Below are 19,182 nucleotides of genomic sequence, written 5' to 3'. Positions count from 1 at the left end.
AATTCACAGAATCTCTTACAGAATGGGAATGGGAATGCAAAATGGGCTAAAATGAAAACAAAAACAGGTAGAATCTATGGGGAATTTAGCTCTTGAGTAAAGGTAACCGTGCATAATGAGTGAGGGTCACATTCACACATCTTTTCACTTGTGGGCACTCCCCCGTCCACATGATGCAGCGTGATTAGAGTTTATGAAGGAAATCACAATCTTACTGGCTCAATGGATAGAAGAGGGTAAAGTTCTTACACTATCCACAAAGATGTTCAATACCAACTCACAGCAGGCTATGATAAGAATATATAAAATAATCCATCCAAACTGTACAAAGTAAAAAGCCAGTTGAGTTGATGAGAGATAGAATACTAATAAAATCCTCAATTAATCCAAAAGAAGGAAGTAAAGGTGAAACAATGCTGGGAGAAAAAGAGATCAAATGGCAAATGATAAACTTAAACTCAATCATATAATTTACTATTACATTAAATGTAAATGGAATAAACTTTTAATAAAAGCCCAAGATTGTCAGACTGGTTAAATGTAAAGACATATAAAATATAAGAATGAAAAATAAGATATTATGCACACAGCAAATAAGCGTGGGGAAGGAGGATTGGCCATATTAGTATGTGAAAAGTGACATTCAATCAAGTATTACTAGAAAGAAGGATATTTTATAATGATAAGAGTCAATTCATCACAAATGTTTTTGCAACTAATAACAGAGCTTCAAATAACATGAGGCAAAAACTGATACAACTGAAGGAGAATTACACAAATTCAGTCCATTTATATTTAATAATCAGTACAGTTGGATTTAAGTCTACTGTCCTTCCATTTTTTTCTGTTTATCCCATCTTTCATTTGCTCCTCCTTTTCAACCTTCTTTTGGAATGACAGACAAGGAAGGAAAACAAATCAGGTAATAATACAGACTTTAGTGACACTATCACCCATCTTGACCTAATTCAATTTATAGAACAAAACATCCAAATGCAGAACATATTCTTTTCAACCCACATGTTATACACACTAGGCCAGGCCATGTGTGTATGCAAGGCCACAAAATAAGTCTCAATAAATTCCAAATGGGCATTAAAGGATTATACAGAAGAGTAAGAACAGCAACCGAAAGTGGTAAAGTACTAATGTTAAGAACAGAGCTTCCATACTTATTAAAAGTCTGACTTGTCCATGTTTGAGCTATTTTAGTGGCCTCCTAACTTCATGAGCATCTGTGTTAATAAGGTTATGTCAATTTTTATGCCTGAGTCAAAGTATTTTAAAAAATAGAAAACTTAAATAAAAGGCTTCAGAAAATCTCATGCTATATCAAGATTTTCCTATATTCTCAGAAACATTTCTGAGAGGAAGATTCTCCTGGGCATCTTCACATACTTAATACAATAGAATATTACTGCAATACAATGGAATATTCCTCCACAGTGAAAAAGACTAATAAATATAACATTATTTGGAGCAAAAGAAGTCAGACATAAAGGACTATGTATTGTGTGATTCCTTTTATGCAAATTCAAAAATAGGTAATCTATGGTGATAGAAAGTAGAACAATAATTACTTGCAGGAAGTGGTAAATGATTCAAGGATATTCTGGGAACTTTCTGTTCAATATCTTGATGGATATATACAAGCTTATACATTTGTCAAAACTCCTCCAACTGTACATTTAAGATGTGTTCATTTCCCTGTATGTAAGCTTCACCTCAAATTTTTAAAATTAGGGTTGAAGACGGCTGTTATAAACTAGAAATGAAACAATATTTTTATTTTTTATTTTTTAGAAACAATATTTTTAAATGAACCAAATAAATGAAAGAATGTAAGTAGGATATGCAGGCCTTATATGATAATATATCATGAATAAAGAATAATGAATAATCCAATTATATGCACCTGAAGTCTAAAATTAAACTCAGACTATCCAGCTTCCTATATTCGGACTCTTTCCTTACCCAAAAACCTGCTGATCACAACTTCATCTTTTGGACACACAAAACCACTTCGAAAATAAAAACTTTAACATCTAATAATTCCCTGGATTCTAAATAGCTAATATACACTTATTTGAATGACTTTTTGAAGGAAAAGGCACCAGAAAATACAATTACCAACAACAAAAGAGTGTGGTTTGGGTTCAAGGTCATAGTTCAAACTGGAGAAAGCCCTTACTATTGGGTGATGTAAACAGAGATCAGTTCTGCTTTAAGGAGTCCTCAGTCTAGTAGTTTCCTATTCTAATGGCTTAAAGAAAAGAAGTTCAGAAAAGTTTTGGAAAAGCAAGCTCCTGGAGGTAACATTCATATTTTACAGTAATGGTAAAGGAATACCAATGAAGAAATATTTTGGGTGTATTTCAAGCTTGGTCAGGACCCATTTAGAGATTTGAGTAAGGTAAAATATCAGGGAAAGTTCCAGCAATGGGTGTGGTGGCTTAAAGGTTGGCAGAAAACCACAACTTTTACAGGGTTGTTGACTAACTGATATTTTAGGTCAGAAGAGCTATGCAGTCTCTCCATGAAGTATGAAAGAAAGACTGTAAGAAAACTACAGAATCTGTTTCTAAACTTTGGTGAGAATGACATTTGTCCTAACTTTCTCAGCTTTCCTTAGGTAAAATGTTTTAAGTTTGAAAGAGAACTTTGAACTCTGTGCCCAGAGATAGATACTAAGGACACTTAAAAGAAGAAATCCCTTTGTCTGTTTCTTCATTTGCTATTATTTTCTCCCAATCTGAGGGCTGTCTTTTCACCTTACTTATAGTTTCCTTTGTAGTACAAAAGCTTTTAAGTTTCATTAGGTCCCATTTGTTTAGTTTTGCTTTTATTTCCAATATTCTGGGAGGTGGGTCATAGAGGATCTTGCTGTGATTTATGACGGAGAGTGTTTTGCCTATGTTCTCCTCTAGGAGTTTTATAGTTTCTGGTCTTACATTTAGATCTTTAATCCATTTTGAGTTTATTTTTGTGTATGGTGTTAGAAAGTGTTCTAGTTTCATTCTTTTACAAGTGGTTGACCAGTTTTCCCAGCACCACTTGTTAAAGAGGTTGTCTTTTTTCCATTGTATATCCTTGCCTCCTTTGTCAAAGATAAGGTGTCCATAGGTTCGTGGATTTATCTTTGGGCTTTCTATTCTGTTCCATTCATCTATATTTCTGTCTTTGTGCCAGTACCATACTGTCTTGATGACTGTGGCTTTGTAGTAGAGTCCTCTTACACTGTTGGTGGGAATGCAAACTAGTACAGCCGCTATGGAAAACAGTGTGGAGATTTCTTAAAAAACTGGAAAGAGAACTGCCATATGACCCAGCAATCCCACTTCTGGGCATACACACTGAGGAAACCAGATCTGAAAGAGACACGTGCACCCCAATGTTCATCGCAGCACTGTTTATAATAGCCAGGACATGGAAGCAACCTAGATGCCCATCAGCAGATGAATGGATAAGGAAGCTGTGGTACATATACACCATGGAATATTACTCAGCCATTAAAAAGAATTCATTTGAACCAGTCCTAATGAGATGGATGAAGCTGGAGCCCATTATACAGAGTGAAGTAAGCCAGAAAGATAAAGAACATTACAGCATACTAACACATGTATATGGAATTTAGAAAGGTAATAACGATAACCCTATATGCAAAACAGAAAAAGAGACACAGAAATACAGAACAGACTTTTGAACTTTGTGGGAGAATGTGAGGGTGGGATATTTCAAAAGAACAGCATGTATACTATCTATGGTGAAACAGATCACCAGCCCAGGTGGGATGCATGAGACAAGTGCTCCGGCCTGGTGCACTGGGAAGACCCAGAGGAATCGGGTGGAGAGGGAGGTGGGAGCGGGGATCGGGATTGGGAATACATGTAAATCCATGGCTGATTCATATCAATGTATGACAAAACCCACTGGAAAAAAAAAAAAGAATAAAAAAAAAAAAAGAAAAGAAATACAGCAAAATATAAAAAAAAAAAAAAAGAAGAAGAATCCCTTCAGTGAACGAGAGAATGTTTACACACATTCAACTAGGCTGGTGGAGCACCATGTTATTATGTGGCCATTATGAAAACAATATAGTTTCATGTAAATTACCCAAGATCTCTCATCAATTTTTTCCCCCAAGATGCTCACGAGGGATGTCAATCAATTACAAGATGATTTCCCATGCAGGTAGCAATACAACCTTAGCAAAGAAATGTCTTAAAAATTGGACTAGGAAGGACTGCTGAGTGGTTCTCAAGGTGTGGGGACTGCCCAGCAGTGGCACAGTATCAGCCGTGAGCTGGTTCAGATGTACATCCTTGGCCAAGATCTACTGAATCTGAACTCTAGGAGCAAGGTTTGCGTGAGCTGCCACGTGATTCTGATGCCCACTCAGTCACTGTGCCAGAGCACAAGCACTCCTCTTTCCTCCTGGAACACCAAGCCCCACCCAGACGGGCTGGGGACAGGCTACCAAGCTAAACAAGGGCAGAGCTCCTCTCCCCGCCTCCTGCTTCTACTTTTGATCTGAAAAACAACAGCTCTGAAGAGGCAACTCAGGTTTTAACCAGTAAAATCTCTCCCTTTAAACTTCAACTACTAAGCTGTTATACCTACAACTTTTAAGACTCACAGAATCCTTGTTTTCTGGCTCTCTGCTGTGTATACATTATCACATATTTCCTCCTCCACACTGTATTATTAGTCCAAATCCTCTCACCTCCAGTCTGCTCTAACATCCCTAGAAAATGAATTCAGAATCACCTGAAAAGGGCAGCAGGGTAAGAAGTAGGGGTTGAGGGGCAGGAAACATCTGAGAACAGCAGAGATGTTGGCAGTGGGGCTGATGTCAATGTTACAACACACATGTAAAAAGTCTGGTCAAACTGTAAAAGTAAGTATAATATTGATGACAGAACTGGAAATATGAACATTGTGTATTTGGCGATATTAAGGAATTATTTTAGTGTTTATGGCACATTAGGGATGACCAAATATTCATGGATGAAATGATATGACATCCGGAATTTGCCTTAAAATAATGAAGGAGAACTTCCCTGGTGGTCCAATAATAAGACTCTGTACTCCCAATGCAGGGGGTATGGGTTTGATCCCTCGTTGGGGAACTAAGATCCCGTATGCTGCAAAGCACAACCAAAAAATTAAGATAAAACTAAAATAAATAAATAAAATGAAAAGAAGGGAATAAAGGGTAAAGATATAGATGACACAAGATTAGTCATGACTTGATAATTGTTGAAGATGGGTGATAAGTACATAGGGTAACACTATACTATTTTATCTACTTTTTCGTATATTTGAGATTTTCCATAATAAAATATTTAAACTTTTTCACCCATGTCTTCAGACAATAGGATTTTCTAACACCCTTGACCCTGATATAATTGGCTTAAATATTTTATTTTTCTAGCATAACCTCAAGCATACCAAGAGCTCACCAAATATTTACAAATGAAATAAGAAAGTACATGTTATGTTAACCACCTGCACAAACACAAACACATACTCAGAAAATGGAACAGCCTCTCACAGAGAGAGGTACGGCAAAGCACAAAAGAGGGCATGTTAACGACTGCGTGTTAGAAAAAAATTACTCTCGTGTTCAGTAAAATGAAGAGCCATGAAAAATGGTTAAGTACTCAAAAAAACAAAGCAGCAAGGAAAACAGGACAAAATTAAAGGAAACGAATGCTCTGGCTCTTTGCTATCAATATTTAGGAATGATAACAAGAAGGGAGATGATTTCAAAAGTTCATTACAATAAGCCAAGATCTTTCACTTCTTGCATAAAAGGACACTGCTGCTATTTGAAAAACTAACGTGTATTAGATGTCCGTAAATCTGAAGATCCTGTGATAAACTGAAAGGATGTCCTATTTCTCTCTGCTGCTGCTGCTGTTCACTCAGTCATGTCTGACTCTTTCCACCCCGTTGACTGTGGCCCGCCAGGCTCCTCTGTCCTCCATGATCTCCTGGAGTTTGCTCAAATTTGTGTCCATTGAGTTGACGATGCTATCTATCTCATCACTCTACCCCTATTAGCTATTATGATGACTGCACTAAATCATGGATTTGTCCATTGTCACTCAAGAAGAGAGATTTAAGTCCAAAACCTAAGTATACTTCTCATTCATTCAACAGGCGCTTATCAAATAGCTATTATGCCCTGACTAGGACCACCAGCTTTGACCAGGATCACCAACCTTAACCTCTCATTTGCTTCCAGTCCACATTATATACCACCTCCAGGACACCCACTCCTGCCTGCCTCTCTGCACAGCATACCCTGCTCTGGACACACCCTGCTCTCTTATCTCTGTATTGTCACCTCTCTCCTTGAACCACCCCTTCTATACTCTGAGGCACATACTGTCAAGACAGCTCAAGCATCCTTTCCTCCAAGGCCTTCTTGAGCCCACCAGGAACATCCTACCAGGATGACGTCACAAGAGCCCTAATTTTACAGCATCTGTCTCCGTGACTGCACTGTGAGCTCCTTGATTACAGAGACTGTATTCCTGATCTCTGCATCCCCAGGGTTGCAAGTGATGGACATCAAATGCTTGCAGCACAAATGCGCATACCCAGGGGCCCCCCAAACATGCACACTGTCAGGTCAGAACTAGCCTTGCTCCTAGGCTCCCCGGTTTGGGGAATAGTGCGAGCTTCTTCTGAGCTGCACAGGCCAGAAAACTATCTTCCCACTTTAACTTTTAAGATAAGTCTTGATAAATTTGATCACTACTATCACCCTTGTTAATTACAATCTCACAAAATGAATGTTCATGCTTTTCAGGAGGTAGATGAACCAAGTTTACTGTGCTACTGTGGAATGATGTTATTCCTTTAAGTCTATAAACTTTGTTCCCTGTATGATGGAGAACTATTTGGGGCCTGAGCAGGTTTCAACTTCTAATTTTTTCACCCACTCTAATCTCTTCATTTTAGGTCTTATAACCTCGTGACTCATCTCTCTCCTATTTTCCCACCCAGGTCTACCAACCTAGCCTCAGCTGGCTCAGAGGAAAGCAGCTCTGGGGTACATGAGACCCAGACTCATACTCCTGAGGAGGGTAGGGATGGGTAACAGCTACTCAAAGCTCCAAAAGGGAGGGGATGGACAAGGGGCCTATACGTGAGCAGCCTCTGAAGAAGTGTGTTATAAACCCTCAGACTAAAAGGTAGTGAAAAAGTTTAGTCTTATCATCGACATTTATTCTAATAAAATAGAAGACATCAAAATGTCTCACAAGAAGTAAATGTATAATTTTGTGAAACTTTTGATTTTGTTTTATATATATACCTGCCTGTAACAAATACTGATGGAAGGCCTACCATGTGCATGGCCTAGAAATAGAATAGTGGAAAAGAGAAGCAAGAAGAAAAATCACTCTGCCTTTAGGGAGCTGACATTCCAGTGGTTTGTGTGTGTGTGTGTGTGTGTGTGTGTGTGTGTGTGTGGACATACATGCATATGTACTGCATCATGAGATAAGATAGTATATCTTACATTGGGTCAAAAACATTTGAAAATTACTTCTTTCTCTTTGCAGGTAGATTCTTTACCTTCTGAGCCACCAGTGAAGCCCCTCTCTCTCCTAAGTGCTGCTATTTAAAACATGGTCTATGAACTGGTGCTAGTTCACCAACAGTTACTGGTCTATTGTAAGTACAGAAATTCAGAGTAAGTATTCAGAAATTTTATAGCAACATGATCTTGCTGTGATTTCCAATTTCATGATAATTTTGCTGCTAAACCCAATTATTTTCAAACTGAATTTTACAAAAAAAAAAAAAAGAATCAATCCATGATGGACTGGAAATAAGAAAAAAACAAACAAACAAAAACAACCTTCATCTTCACCAGAGATGGCTGGAGAAGCACTGCTATGAAGGACACACTGGGTGGGGGTCTGGGGGACAGGTGTGCACACAGGACTTTAAATAAGAACTGTGGCCGCAGAGCACACACAGAAGTAGTGACACATTTGCAAGAGGACTCCAACAAGTAGGGAGAATAGTTCAGGTTTGTTCTCCTTCCAAACACGTCAAATGGTTAAAATAACTAAATGGAAAGTAGAAAAGTGTTAGCACTGACAACGATGCTATATGGCTAAATTCAGAAGAAGTGAAACAAAAAACACATTTGTGTTAAAGTAACATCAATGGCAGGCATACACAGGCATGCCTCTTTAACTTGCTTCACTTCTATTGCGCTTCACAGGTAGCAACAGCTTTGTGTTTTTTTACAGACTGAAGGTCTGTGGCACCTCTGCGAAGAGCAAGTCTATCAGCACCATTTTTCCAACAGCATTTGCTCATTTCACGAGTCTGTGTAACATTCTGGTAATTCTAGCAATATTTCAAATCTTTTCACAGTGGCCCGAACGTTGCTATCAGACTTGCTTTGGGGCACCATGAACTGCATCCGTGTAACATGGAAAACATAGCTGACAACTGTTGTGTGTATTCTGACTGCTCCACCGACGGGCCTTTCCCCATCTCTCTCTCCTCCTTAAGGCTCCCTATTTCCTAAGACACAACAATATTGGAATCAGGCCAGTTAATAACTACAGTGACCTCTAAATGTTCACAAAAAGAAGAGTCACATATCTCTCACTTTAAATCAAAGGCAAGAAATGATTAAGCTCAGTGAGGAAGGCATGTTGAGAGCCAAGATAAGCTGGAAGCGAGGCCTCTTGTGACAAACAGCCAAGCTGTGAATGCAAAGGAAAACTTCCTGAAGGAAATTAAAAGTGCTACTTCAGTGTACACACGAATGATAAGAAAGTGAAAGAGCCCTATTGCTGACTGATACGGAGGAAGCTGCAGTGGTCTGGATAGAAGATCAAACCAGCCACATTTCCTTAAGCCAAAGCCTGACAGAGCAAGGTCCTAACTCTCTTCAGTTCTACGAAGGCTGAGAGGTGAGGAAGCTGCAGAATTTCAGTCTGAAGCTGCAGAGGTTGAAGGAAAGAAGCCCTTTCTGTAACATACCAGTGCAAGGTGAAGCAGCACGTGCTGATGGAGAAGCCGCAGCAAGTTTTATCCAGAAGATCCAGCTCTGATCATTAATGAAAGTGGCTACACTACACAACACTAATGAAGATGAAACAGCTTTCTATTAGAAAAAGATGGCATTTAAGATTTTCAGAGATAGAGAAAAGCAGCCAACGCCTGGCTTCAAAGCTTCAGAAGACTTTCTTACTAGGAGCTAAAGCAGCTGGTGACTGTTAAGTGTAGGCTAATGTTCATTTACCATTCTGAAAGTCCTAGGGTCCTTCAGAATTATGCTAAGTCAGCTCTGCCTATGCTTTATCAATAGTACAACAAAGTCTAGATGACAGCACATTTATTTACAGCATGTTGCACCGAATATTCTAAGCCCATTCTTGAGATCCATTCTTCAGCCCATTCTCGAGAAAAAGATTCCTTTCAAAATATTACTCTTCCTTGACAGCATACCTGGTCACCCAAGAGTTCTGATGGAGATGTACAATGAGATTAATGTTGCTTCCATAACACAGCATCCATTCTGCAGCCCACGCATCAAGGAGTCATTTTGACTTTCAAGCCTTATTATTTAAGAAACACATTTCATAAGCTTATAAAGCTACCACAGACAGTGGTTTCTGGGATGGATCTGGGCAAATTAAATTGAAAACCTTCTGGAGATATTCACCATTCTAGATGCCATTAAGAATATTCATAATTCATGGAAAGAGGTCAAAACATCAACATTCAGAAGAGTTTGGAAGAAGCTGATTCCAATCCTCCTGGATGACTTTGAGGGATTCAAGACTTAGTGCAGGAAGTCACTGCAGATGTGGTAGAAACAGAAAGAGAACCAGAATCAGAAGTAGAACCTGAAGATATGATTAAATTGCTGCAATCTCATGATAAAACATGAAGAGTTAAGGAGCTGCTTCTTATAGATGCGCAAATAAGTGGCTTTTTGAGATAGACTCTGCTCCTGGTAAAGATGCTGTGGATATTGTTGAAATGACAACAAAGTATTGAGAATATTACATAAACTGAGTTGATAAAGCAGTGGCAGGGTTTGAGAGGATTGACTTCAATTTCAAAAAGGATTCTACTGAGGTTAACATGTTATCAAACAGTATTGCATGGTATAGAGAAACCATTTACGGAAAGAAGAGACAATTGATGAGGCAAACTTCACTGTTGTCTTATTTTAAGAAATTGCCACAGCCACCCCGACCTTTACCATCTACCACCTGATCAGTCAGCACCCATCAACATCTCACTGAGGCAAGACCCTCCACCAGTACAAACATGATGATTTGCTGGAAGGCTTGGATGACAGCACTGTTAGCAATAAAGTGCTTCTTAATGTATGTACATTTTTTTTTTAGACAAAATGCTCCTACACACTTAGACTATAGTCTACTACACTACAACATAGTGTAAACATAATTTTCATATGCACTGGGAGACAAAAAAATTTCTGTGACTCACTTTATTTCGATATTTGCTCTAATGCAATGGTTTGGAACTGAACTCACAGTATCTCCAATGTACACCTGTAAGGAACCACTTACATGTCTAATTACAAAGCATCACAGCCACAGAGAATGTATCCTGATCATCTCTGTTTTAATAAAGCAATAAAAGCTATTATATTTTTCACTAAGATTTCACAGACTGTCATTTCAAACAACACAGCTAAAAAAAAAAAAATTTTTTTTTTTTTTTTTTAAATTTTAAAGTGGAAGAATCTTGCCAGCATACCAGGAAGAGTGATAAAAATTATGGGCTAGGGAATAGTTTTATACACAAACAAGACTATAATAATTTTAAAAACTAAACTGTTTGTCTAATAGGTAATTTCTATTGTTTTTCTATTTCAACTGAGTGGCAGTTACATTCTTAGCTGTATGAAGAATAGAATGTCATCATTTTTTTCCTTTATAGCATACACGGCTCTGGCCATAATCGGCAGTACAGATATGTCTCCAGCTGTTGTAGAAAAAAAACTGAAAACCAGAGCCCTGAAATTACACAGTTGAAAGTATAAAATATATTCTCAACACTGTTATTCACTGTTAAGAGATTACCCCAATACAAAATTAGAAGTTTTAAAAACATAAGACATGTGGAAACTGTGTACAATTAATGAAGACTGAGCCAAGTAATTGATCAAAGATTGAAGGCACAAGAAGGGGACAAGAGAGGATGAGATAGTTGAATGGCATCACCGACTCAACGGACATAAGTTTGAGCCAGCTCCGGGAGCTGGCGACGAACAGGGAAGCCTGGCGTGCTGCAGTACATGGGGTCACAAAGAGCTGGAGAATGACTGAGCAAATGAACTGAACTGAGCCAAGTAATAAGAGGTAATATAATGCTTTTCAAATTACTAATACTTCAGGGTTGTGTGACTAGCACTAATCGCTGCAGTGGGAGATTTGCTTAAGGGAGGGATGATGAAAATGAGGAAAGCAACACTCCCAATGCAGGCGGCCCAGGTTTGATCTCTGTTCGGGAAACTAGACTCCACACGCCACAACTAAAGATCCCACGTGCTGCAACTAAGACCCAGGGCAGATAGATAGATAACAAATAAATAAAAGCAAAGCCAAAATTTATTTCCCAGCCCACGGGTTAGCAAACTATAGCCCATAAGCCAAATCTGGCCCTCTGCCTGCTTTTGTAAATAAAGTTCCCTGAACACAGTCACACTCATTTGTTTCTGTAATCCTTTAGGGCACTTTCATGCTACAACAGCAGATTTGAACGGCTATAAACACAAAGCCTAAAATATTTACCAGCCGGCCTTTCTACAGGAAAAGTTAGCGGACCTCTGCCCCAACCCCTTTCCTATTTGCACATTTTCTCATTAATAGAACAATATTTACTGACAACATATAATATATCAGAGGACTTTCCAGGTGGCTCGGTGGTAAAGAATCCACCTGCCAATGCAGGAGACACAGGAGATGAGGGCTTGATCCCTGGGTCAGAAGATCCCCTGGAGCAGGAAATGGCAACCCACTATAGCATTCTCGCCTTGGAGAATCCCATGGACAGAGCCTTCTGGTGGGTTACGGTCCAGGGGTTGCAAAGAGTCAGACACGACTGTGGACTCACACACACATAATATATCAGGCACTATTCTAAGGGAGGAGGGTACAGCAGTGAAGAAAAAGAAAGAAAATGGAGAAAGAAAAAAAGTAAATAAAAAGTTGGTGCTCTGAGGAGGCATACATTCTAATGGCAAGAAACCATTAACAAATAAGTGGTTGAACTCTATAGTAACTCAGATGATGATAAAAAAATATGGGTAAAACAAAGCAGGTAAGATCACATTAGCTTACAACATATCAGGGACTGTTTTACATGCTTTTAATGTATGAATACATTAATCTTTCACAACCCTACTGACATGAGATTCATCTCTCTTGTTTTTGTTTAGCTGTTCTGGGTCTTCACTGCAATATGAGGGCTTTCTGAAGCTGCAGCATACAGGCTTCTCTAGTTGTGGTATGTGGGCTTAGTTGCACCATGGCATGTGGGATCTTAGTTCTCCCATCAGGGACTGAACCTCCATCCCCTGCACAGAGACGCAGATTCTTAAGCTCTGGACAACCAGGGAGGGCCCTCATCTCTACGTGATAGGTGGTAAAACTGAGGCACAGAAAGGGTACCTGAGTCATACAGCTGGAAAACAGACTTGAAACCAGAGCCCATGACCTTAATTGCACATCCTGCTGGCTCTTTGTGCAGAAAGAGACTTGAGACGAAGCTACCATTTTAATATGATAATCAGGGAAGACCCCACTGATAGAATGATGTTGAACCAAGCCCTGAAGAGGTGAAAGATAAATTCATGGGAATATATAGGAAGAACTTCTAAGCTGCAACACCAGCCAGTGTGAAGGCCCTGAGGAAGGAGAGTTTCATGTATTTGGTATTTGAGGCCCAGGTGGGAAGAGGGGAATCGAGAAGTGGAATTTTGTTGTTGTTGTTTAGTCACTAAGTCATGTCCAACTCTTGTGTGACCCCATGGACAGTAGCCCCCCAGGCTCCTCTGTCCATGAGATTTCCAAGACAAGAATACTGGAGAGGATTGGCATTTCGTTCTCCAAGGAATTTTCCCAACCCAGGGATCAAACCTGTGTCTCCTTCATTGGCAGGCAGGTTCTTCACCACTGGGCCACTAGGGAAGCCCAAAGGGCAATTTACATAGAGTGAAAGGCACAGGGCTTAACTTCACAATTTGATGAGTTCTAAGGAGTATACACACCTAGGTAACACACACTCTAACAAGGTAACAACTTTCCTAACACCTTGTGTTTATTTTGATGGAAAAGCGAATAGAATTTGATACGTTTAGGAAAAATAAAGAACCCAAGTCAGTGGCCTAATCCATAGAGAGATGGATTGCCTTTTACTGAGGTGAACCACTTGCTCCCAAACCAAGCATGACAAGTAGTACTTCCATCTACTAAAGGAAGGAAGCAAGAACTATAAAATGATCATTCATCAACAGTCATCCCCACCATCCTTTACACTAAAGCCTAATGAAATAGCCAGATCTTGTACATGAAAGCTGTGCATCATGGCAGATTGCCCAAGGAAAACCCACACCTCAGCATCAAGCACTCCCATAACACTCTTTTGTTTTTAAACCTCTATAACCAGGTACTATATGGACCACTGGTTATCTTGACAAGACACTGCACTTGGCTAAAAAAAAAAAAAAAGATGTCTTTGATAGTTGGACTCACTTGATTAGGTCCGTGAAATGCTGTTTCTGCCAGACTGAATTTTTTTTTTTTTTTAAAAAAAAAGGTCCTGGGACTTACTTGGAGGTCCAGTAGTTAAGACTTCATGCTTCTTCTTGCAGGGGACATGGGTCTGATCCCTGACCAGGGAATTAAGATCCTGCATGCTGCACAGTATGGCCAATAAATAAATAAAATGCTATATTAAAAAGAATTAAGGTCCTGCTCTTAATAATAAGCTTCTATACCAAGCTTAGCTCAGATCATGTATTCAATACAAGTGAAAGTGAAGTGAGTCAAAGTCACTCAGTTGTGTCCAACTTTTTGCCACCTCAAGGACTATACAGTCCATGGAATTCTCCAGGCCAGGACACTGGAGTGGGTAGCCTTTCCCTTCTCCAGGGGATCTTCCCAACCCAGGGATTGAACCCAGGTCTCCCACATTGCAGGTGGGTTCTTTACCAGTTGAACCACAGGGAAGCCCTGTATTCAATAAAGGTTTGATAAATAGATGAACAACCAGTCACTATCAAACATCCATCAACACAAAATTATTCATTAATCACCACAAATGTGCTACAGAGTATTACATATTAAAGAGCAGTACATTAATGGACTTGTTTGGCCAACCACTAACACGGGTGGGACTGTATGATGAACAGCTCAGAGGCTTGCAGTGGCTCCCTGTGGCTTTCAGGACAGGCTTAGGGCTTTTAGGATTTGATGAGCTCTTCTTCACTCTGGCTTCCCTGGTTGTTCACTGTAAAGAACTCGCTTGCAATATGTTTCAGATCATCAGCAGAGTTTTTTTAAATTTACTTTTAATTGGAGGATAACTGCTTTACAATATTGTATTGGTTTTTGCCATACAACAACATGAATCAGCCATGACTATACATATGTCCCCCCTCTCTTGAACCTCCCTTCCACCCGCCCCCTACCCATCTCACACCTCGAGATTATCACAGTCAACCCAGATTTTTGTTTTCATTGTAATAAAAGTTCAGGCAATCCAACAACTTTCAGGAGAGAGGGAATAGGGAGACAGAGAAGAAAAGTGGAACAAATAAAATATGATGAACTGTCTCAACAGGAATCTGAAAGCTTGCTTTCAGTATAGCAATAAGTTGAATGCCTAGGGTAGGGTTACCAAATAAGCAATATAATCAAGATTCTCTATACTTTATCTAGTAGAACTACTACTTCAAAATGACATGGTTAATCCATCCATTCATTCATACACACATATATACACTTATTGAAAGGATACTGGTCATTCACCCATCATGTACCAGGAATTGTACTAGGCACTGAGGAACTTTCATTCCAGTGACAATCCCCAACTGCTACCTTTGCTTTCCAATAAAGTCCATCTCATGCACCTGGTTAGGTGAGCCCACCTGCCAGACACATACATTTTCCTTAGCCAACTATAGCACTGGTCTTATTTTCAAGAGGTAATCCCAAACTAGGGCATTCTACTTAACCTAGTGATTCGAAGAGCTGACTCACTGGAAAAGACCCTGATGCTGGAAAAGATTGAGGGCAGGAGGAGAAGGGGATGACAAAGAATGGCATCACCAACTCAATGGACATGGGTTTGGGTGGACTCCGGGAGTTGGTGATGGACAGGGAGGCCTGGCGTGCTGTGATTCATGGGGTCGCAAAGAGTCGGACACGACTGAGCGACTGAACTGAACTGACTCAACCTAGTGACTGCCTGAGCTTAAAAACAAAGCAAAGGAATAATATACTTTTATAAATATAAAAATATACTTTTTTACTATGTATTCAACAAAATATACTATTTTTACATAATCTAAAATATATAGTGTTTGTATATTTGATCAAGTATTAAACTACTTTAATATGTAAAAGTAATACTTTTTACATTTTTGCTGTTTAAACCATGTGTATTGAATGTCTTAATCTCAGGATGCTTTCAAGTTCTGCCTTCGGCCAAATAGTGATAGAGCATTAAAAATGTATTTCTCTTTATGAAATGCCCAGCTGTGTCTTGATTTCATTCTACTGATCTGTTAGAGGAAGCTAGGTTGGCTCCACTTCAAATGCCTACTATCTAATCTCAGCAGGGCCCTTAATGTTACTCAATGATCCTTTATCACTATTTCCTGCCCTATCACATTTCTCATAATGGCTATCTCTCAAAATTCCTACCAAACTCTCCATTCCTATTCCTCTCTACCCTTAATCTCAGTAGATTCCCTCATATCCCACCTTGCTGAGAATCCCAGGGCACTCTCCTCGATCTAATGTTTCTATATACAATCATCTGCCTGTCTCCTTCTGTCATGGGAAAACTCTCCACCATGTTCTCAGTGACATTCCAACCTTTTCACATTCACTTCCTCATTCCCTCATATCTTCAGACTTTTGCATTCATCTGTTTCCTTCTGCTCAACCGATAAACATTTTAAAAAACATTCTAGACCTAAAAATAGCACTCAAAAAACAACTCAAAAATTCTTCACTACCCTTCAGAAGCTACAGATCTAGCTCTGACTCTTCACAATTGCCACAGGCCTCTCTCTATTTGGGGATAAGTCAATAGCTCAAGTTTCTGTAAATAAAAAGAAACCAGCCAGATACACAACTTCTGGGGTAGAAACCTGTTTTTAAAGCAGGGGTCCCAAACCTCCAGGATCTAATGCCTGATGATCTGAAGTGTACCTGATGTAATAATAATAATAGAAATGAAGTGCACAATAAATGTAATGCACTTGAATCATCCTGAAACCATCCGCCACCGCCCCTGGTCCATGGAACAATTGTCTTCCACAAAACCCGATCCTGGTGCCAAGGAGGTTGGGGACCACTGTAAATGAGAGCTAAGACGGCTGATACCTTTACTAATATATACATACATTTCTTATTTAGTAGAAATTTTATAATATTCTACTTCATCTTAGTAGTAAAGATTACTTGGACCTTTCACACAAAGTCAGAAAAGACTGTTGACCCTGGTCTCCTTCCGCGTTGTGAGAGATGATGATGACGCCATGCAGTATCTGTGCTTTGCTACTCACTTGTGTCCGATTCTTTGTAACCCCACGGACTGTAGCCTTTTTTAGGGACTGGAATGAAAACTAACCTTTTCCAGTCCTGTGACCACTGCTGCATTTTCTGAATTTGCAGGCATATTGAGTGCAGTATTTTCACAGCATCGTCTTTTAAGATTCGAAATAGCTCAACTGGAATTCTATCACCTCCACTAGCTTTGTTCGTAGTGATGCTGCCTAAGGCCCACTTGACTTCACATTCCAGAAAGTCTGGCTCTAGGTGAGTGATCACACCATCGTGATTATCTGGGTCGTAAAGATCTTTTCTGTATAGTTCTTCTGTGTATTATTGCCACCTCTTCTTAATATCTTCTGCTTCTGTTAGGTCCATACCATTTCTGTCCTTTATTGAGTCCATCTTTGGATGAAATGTTCCCTTGGTATCTCTAATTTTCTTGACGAGATCTTAGTCTTTCCCATTCTATTGTTTTCCTCTATTTCTTTCCACTGACCACTGAGGAAGGCTTTCTCTCTCCTTGCTATTCTTTGGAACTCTGCATTCAAATGGGTATATCTTTCTTTTTGTCCTTTGCTTTTTGCTTCTCTTCCACACAACTGCACTCATCTCACATGCTAGCAAAGTAATGCTCAAAATTCTCCAAGCCAGGCTTAAGCAATACGTGAACCATGAACTTCCAGATGTTCAAGCTGGTTTTAGAAAAGGTAGAGAAACCAGAGATCAAATTGCCAACATCCGCTGGATCATCGAAAAACCAAGAGAGTTCCAGAAAAACATCTATTTCTGCTTTATTGACTAATGCCGAAGCCTTTGACTGCATGGATCACCACAAACTGTGGAAAATTCTGAAAGAGATGGGAATACCAGACCACCTGACCTGCCTCTTGAGAAACCTGTATGCAGGTCAGGAAGCAACAGTTAGAACTGGACATGGAACAACAGACTGGTTCCAATTAGGAAAAGGTGTACGTCAGGGCTGTATACTGTCACTGTGCTTATTTAACTTATATGCAGAGTACATCATGAGAAACGCTGAGCTGGAGGAAGCACAAGTTGGAATGAAGATTGCCGGGAGAATATCAATAACCTCACATATGCAGATGACACCACCCTAATGGCAGAAAGGGAAGAAGAACTAAAGAGCCTCTTGATGAAAGTGAAAGAGGAGAGTGAAAAAGTTGACTTAAAGCTCAACATTCAGAAAACTAAGATCATGGCATCTGGTCCCATCACTTCATGGGAAATAGATGGGAAGACAGTGGAAACAGTGTCAGACCTTATTTTTTTGGGCTCCAAAATCACTGCAGATGGTGACTGCAGCCACGAAATTAAAAGACTCTTGCTCCTTGGAAGAAAAGTTATAACAAACCTAGACAGCATATTAAAGAGCAGAGACAGTACTTTGCCAACAAAGGTCTGTCTAGTCAAGGCTGTGATTTTCCCAGTAGTCATATATGGATGTGAGAGTTGGACTATAAAGAAAGCTGAGCACCGAAGAATTGATGCTTTTGAACTGTAGTATTGGAGAAGACTCTTGAGAGTCCCTTGGACTGCAAGGAGATCCAACCAGTCCATCCTAAAGGAAATCAGTCCTGAATATTCATTGGAAGGACTCCAATACTTTGGCCACTTGACGCAAAGAACTGACTCTTATGAAAAGACCCTGATGCTGGGAAAGATTGAAAGCAGGAGGAGAAGGGGATGACAGAGGATAAGATGGTTGGATGGCATCACCAACTCAATGGACATGAGTTTGAGTAAACTCTGGGAGTTGGTGATGGACAGGGAGGCCTAGAATGCCTCCCTGTAAATGGCCAGTAAATGGAGTTACAAAGAGTCGGACACGACTGAGCAACTGAACTGAACTAAACTGGAGTGTAGCCCTCCAGGCACCTCTGTCCATGAGGATTCTCCAGGCAAGAATACTGGAAGGGGTTGCCATGTCCTCCTCCAGGGGATCTTCCCAACCCAGGGATCAAACCCAGGTCTCCTGCATTGCAGGTGGATTCTTTACCATCTGAGCTACCAGAGAGCCCAAGAATACTGGAGTGGGTAACCTATCCCTTCTCCAAGGGATCTTCCTGATCCAGGAATCAAACCAGGGTCTCCTGCATTGCAGGCAGATTCTTTCCCAACTAAGCTATCAGGGAAACCCTAACCAGCTCTAAATTCCACTTCCTGCAGGGATGGGTAGTTTTATTAGCAGACTGCACAATGTGTCACAGTTTATCACAATGATCTGCCAGAAAATTCCACCATAAATTCCTGGAATACACAGTCAGTCCACAGGACTGGAGAGCTTTGAGTATCAAAACCACTCAGCTAAACAAGGCTTATGGGGAAGATAAAGGCTACGCATAAGCAGTGTAGC

The 19,182-nt window shown here is 39.9% G+C and overlaps 1 protein-coding gene across 13 annotated transcripts in view; it reads right to left on the bottom strand.

Annotated features, from left to right (window-relative positions):
- Window positions 1-19,182, bottom strand: part of PPFIBP1 (PPFIA binding protein 1) — a 196,904-nt gene that overhangs the window by 72,193 nt on the left and 105,529 nt on the right. Inside the window, exon 1 of one of the 13 annotated variants that reach the window (XM_061125185.1) lies at window positions 16,204-16,210. The exons of the other annotated variants lie outside the window; for them this stretch is intronic. The gene's annotated coding sequence lies outside the window, so the exon portion shown is untranslated. Of the gene's footprint in view, window positions 1-16,203; window positions 16,211-19,182 lie in introns of those variants that run through there. 13 annotated transcript variants of the gene reach the window in all.

This window comes from Dama dama, chromosome 22 (assembly GCF_033118175.1).
Source record: "Dama dama isolate Ldn47 chromosome 22, ASM3311817v1, whole genome shotgun sequence".
NCBI lineage: Eukaryota > Metazoa > Chordata > Mammalia > Artiodactyla > Cervidae > Dama > Dama dama.
Note: the sequence above shows the minus strand (reverse complement) of the source record. Positions and strands in the feature narration are given on the sequence as shown.